Source organism: Pistacia vera, unplaced genomic scaffold (genome assembly GCF_008641045.1).
Source record: "Pistacia vera cultivar Batoury unplaced genomic scaffold, PisVer_v2 Contig837, whole genome shotgun sequence".
Taxonomy (NCBI): domain Eukaryota; kingdom Viridiplantae; phylum Streptophyta; class Magnoliopsida; order Sapindales; family Anacardiaceae; genus Pistacia; species Pistacia vera.
In genome coordinates, this window is record NW_022196709.1 from 260,455 (window position 1) to 265,264 (window position 4,810).

General features: G+C 37.6%; 2 non-coding genes across 2 annotated transcripts; one reads left to right on the forward strand and one right to left on the reverse strand.

The window, feature by feature from the left end:
• The first annotated feature begins 2,193 nt into the window (after nt 1-2,193).
• LOC116118099 lies at nt 2,194-2,301 on the forward strand. The gene has a single exon (XR_004126093.1). It is a non-coding gene; the product is annotated as a small nucleolar RNA R71 (small nucleolar RNA).
• Nucleotides 2,302-4,495: 2,194 nt separating this feature from the next.
• On the reverse strand, nt 4,496-4,602 carry LOC116118100. The gene has a single exon (XR_004126094.1). It is a non-coding gene; the product is annotated as a small nucleolar RNA R71 (small nucleolar RNA).
• Nucleotides 4,603-4,810: the final 208 nt, after the last annotated feature.

Sequence of the window (4,810 nt, forward strand, 5' to 3'; positions counted from 1 at the left end):
CCTGAAACACCAAAAACAAACGAAATTAAACTATTTCCTAAGTCATAAAACATATAGCCAAATTTATTAAAAAAAAAAAAAAAATGAGAACACTTGGGTTGCCTCCCAAGAAGCGCTTGTTTATAGTCGGAAGCTCGACTTTCTCAAGTCCTTCGTCAATCTGAACTATCCAGATACATCTCTTCCTGAACATTTTCCCTGCACTGAGGCTTCAATTGTTGATGATTCTTGTCACATCGGGTCTTTGTTCAGAGCTTAACCACCCATTTCCATCCCTTGGTCATTCCTTTTAGGGTTCAAGCGTTCTCATCGACAACTTTTCAATTTTTAACTTTCCATTAGCATTCTTGAACTGAGAAGTTCGTCCCTTGTGAAGACAAGTGCTCGATTGTGGCCTATCTCGGAATGTTGTGTAAACTTCTGGTTTATGGTCTTCATTATCGATTTGCCTTGACTTGACCATGCATCCCTTAATTGGTGATTTATGATCATCACTCTTAGAAGTTTTAATTGCTGACTGATCCACCGAGTCAATTTTGAAACATGAATCTCGCTTCGATGGAACTTTCAGAGTCTCAAGGACATTGAATGTCAATTCTTCCTCTTGCACCCTCATGATCAACTTCCCCTCTTGTACATCAATTAAAGCTCTTCCGGTAGCAAGAAATGGTCGTCCTAAGATGAGAGGAATCTCTTTGTCTTCTTCCATATTCAACACAAAAAAAATCTGTCGGAAAAATGAATTTATCCACCTTAACCAGTACATCTTCAATAATGCCCTTTGGATGATTGATGGATCTATTTGCAAGCTGCAAGGATATGGTTGTAGGCTTCACTTCACCAATCCCTAATTTCCTGAAAATGGAAAAAGGCATTAGATTTATACTTGCACCCAGATCACACAAAACTTTATCAAATGCAATATCTCCTATAACACAAGGGATAGTGAAACTCCCTATATCCTTGAGTTTCGGTGGCAACTTCTTCTATAGAATGGCATTGTATTCCTCTGTAACCATCACTGTTTCCTCCTCTTCCAACTTTCTTTTATTTGACAGAATTTCCTTAAGGAATTTTGCGTAGCTCGGCATCTGTTGCATGACATCTACAAAAGGAATGTTAATATGCAGTTTTTTGAATACATCAAGAAATTTCGTGAACTGCTTATCCTGATTTTCCTTTGCCTCCGAGGAAAAGGCACAAGAGAGGTGTGATGTGCCAACTCTGGTGGTATCTTAGGAAATGGCAATTTTTCTTTCTTTTGCCTTGGCCTCTCTTCCCTCTTCGGTTCTTCTTCTCTGGAACTTGTTGGCTTCTCTTCAACCATGATTTCTTCATCAGATTCTTCCTTCGCTTTACTTGGTGGGTTCTCATCCTTCCTTTTTTGCTCAACCTCTTCCAAGACTATTCCACTTCTTAAAGTTATTACATTCACTTGTTCTCGTGGATTTATCACTGTGTTGTTTGGTAGGGAACCCTGTGGCGCTCATTCAACTTTTCGGCTATTTGCCCTACTTGTACCTCCAAGTTTCGAATGGACACCCATTGGTTTATGAAGTTGCCCTTGTCTCACTCATGAAACTTGTGGTCTCTTGCATGAATTTCTCAAACATATCTTCCAATTTTGACAATCTGTGATCCCCGGGTTGATTATTCACCCCCACTTGACTATTTGGCATTGTTCTTTGATTCCATTGGTTATTCTGCTGATTTTGATTGCCCCAAGACAAGTTTGGATGATTTCTCCAACCAGGATTGTACTTGTTGGAGAAATGATTGTTCTATTGTCTCTGATTCCCTACCAAATAGTTGACTTGTTCTGATGATGATGAAGCTAAAGCAAAGGTGTTCCCCACTTAACATTTATTGCTCGCATGGTTACCTGCACAAAAATCACATGTCAGTTGAGGTGTTTGAATAGAATTCACTTGCATACCTCCTAGTTGCTTCTGAAGTGCTGTAAGTTGGGCTGAAATGGCCGTGTAAGCATCAACTTCATGAATACCCATAGACTTCTTTGACTGCATTCTCTCATTGGGTCTCTGATAGTTGTTACTTGCCAGGAGTTCAAGTAACTCATAAGCTTCTTCAAGTGTCTTGTATTGCAATGCTCCTCCAGATGCTGCATCCACCATCGTTTGCACATTTATCATCAACCCATTGTAGAACGTTTGGACTTGCATCTAAACTGGCAAACCATGGTGTGGACACTTTCTCAGCAATTCCTTATATCTTTCCCAAGCTTCAATAAAGTGATTCAGTCTCTTCCCGTAAAAATGATGTGATATCATTTCTCATCTTTGCAGATTTTTCTGGAGGGAAGTATTTAGTTAGGAACTTCTGTGCCAATTCATTCCAAGTTATGATTGTTCCTACTGGTAGTGCCATTAACCATTCCTTTGCTTTATCCCTTAATGAAAAAGGAAATAATCTTAATCTAATGGCGTCATCTGACACTCCATTTGACTTGAAGGTATCGTAGATCTCCAAGAAGTTTGCAATGCGTGAATTTGGATCTTCCCTCAGATCTCCCTTAAATTGTACCGACTGTTGGATCATCTGGATGATTTTCGACTTTATTTCAAAGTTGTTGGCTTGCACTGGTGGCTGATAACCCTAGGATTATACTATTTTATCTAGGCTTTTTGGCTGGATTTTAGATACTTCTTATGTCGTTTTTGCCTAAATTACAACTTAATTTCATATGTTTTATGTTTCAGGCCGAAACATGCACTTTGAGCAAATAAAGAGCGGAATTAAGTTTCTGGACCCAAAAGCAAGCGGAGGGCAATTTTGTAATTTTAGAATTGTTCAGAATAGTTCGCTGCGGTGAAAGCTCTAGTGAATTCGTTGCCGCGGCAAAGTTTATTCTTCGTTGCGGCGAAGTCTGCAAATTCCAGTTTGTATTAAAACGCACTGTTTTGTTTTAGGTGAGTTTTTAGGTTTTTGGACCGATTATATAAGAAAAACTTAGCCATTTTAGAAGGGAGTTCGACATTTTTGGGAGAAAACGGGAGAAGATTGGAGATTAACTCTTTGGATTCATCAAATAGGGAACATTTTTGTCTCTTTTCTTGATTCTAACATGTTGAATGCTTTATTTACTATTTTTATTTCTATTTGTATTAATTTCAGTATGAACTAACTCTCTTTGGGTTAGGGTTTTGATGTAATTAGGATTTTTATGTTTAATCAATAGATTATTGTTGCTTTTACATTCTATTGCATGGATTGTGTGATTATTCTTATTTCTATTGATTTTATTTGTTAAACATTATGAGATTGAGAAATGAATCATGTATGAACTTCTTAGGGTAATTGCCATTGTTGTATTGAACCCTAGAGATAGGTTTGAGAATCAATGAAATCAATTTAGGATTCCATTAGTTTAACGAACTTGGATCTATTAATCTTCAATTTGTTGGGTGCGGAAGCTTAATAGGGAAAAGTAGGAAAACATAGCCTAAGAAGGTATGTTTTACACAGTAGGGAGTTCGATTTATAATCTGTGCATGTGAGTGTAGAAGTAGCATAATTCGTAGATTATTTTATTAAATCCTAGTGAAGTCAAAACCCTAACCGTTTGCTTTAATTGATATTTTCTCTTGAATTAGTTTTACTGTCATTAATTAGTTTTTAAGTTAGTAGTAAATTTTGTTTTCACTTTAGCTTAAAATTCTCCCGCAAATCTAACATTTTTTCGTTTTATCCAACTTGTCAAACAATTAGGAAATTCAGTGCTTAACAAACAATCCTCGTGGGAACGATACTTTACTTGTCACTTTATTACTTTTTGTGACTAGTGCACTTGCTATACATTGCATGTTGTAGTTACAATGCATCAAGTTTTTGGCGTCGTTGTTGGGGATTGATTTTGTGTTAACATTGAACTTTTCTTGTGTTAGCTAGATTGGAGTTTAATTTTTGTTTTAATTGTTTTATAGTTTAATTTTTGTTGTTCTTTTCTGTTAGCTTGTGATCTCACACTTTCTCTCTTCCTGTGTAGTTTATACGAAGAGCTAGACGTCAGCCAGTGGTTCCTATTGATCCAGAGATTGAAAGAACCACAAGAAGACTTAACAGAGAGAGAAGAGAACGAGAGGCGATAGTTGTTGAGATGGCAAAAAATAGAACATTGAGGGAATTCTCAGTTCCCACGGTTGATGGCAGTGGTTCAAGTATAACTAGACCAGCAGTACAAGCTAACAACTTCGAAATAAAGCCGACAATCATCCAGATGATCCAACAGTCGGTACAATTTAAGGGAGATTTGAAGGAAGATCCAAATCTGCACATTACAAACGTTTTAGAGATCTGTGATACCTTCAAGTCAAATGGAGTGTTAGATGACGCCCTCAGATTGAGATTGTTCCCTTTTTCATTAAGGGATAAAGCAAAGGGATGGTTAATGGCACTACCACCAGGAACGATCACAACCTAGAATGAATTAGCACAGAAGTTCCTGACCAAATTCTTTCCTCCAGCAAAATCTGCAAAGATGAGAAATGATATCACATTGTTTCTACAGGAGGAGTTTGAATCACTATATGAGGCTTGAGAAAGATACAAGGAACTACTGAGGAGGTGTCCACACCATGGTTTGCCAGTTTGGATGCAAGTCCAAACGTTCTATAATGGGTTGATGGTTAATGTGCAACTGATGGTGGATGCAGCATTGGGAGGAGCATTGCAAAATAAGACACCTGAAGAAGCTTATGAGTTACTTGAAGTTCTGGCAAGTAACAACTATCAAAGACCGAATGAGAGGATGCAATCGAAGAAATCTATGGGTCTTCATGAAGTTGATGCA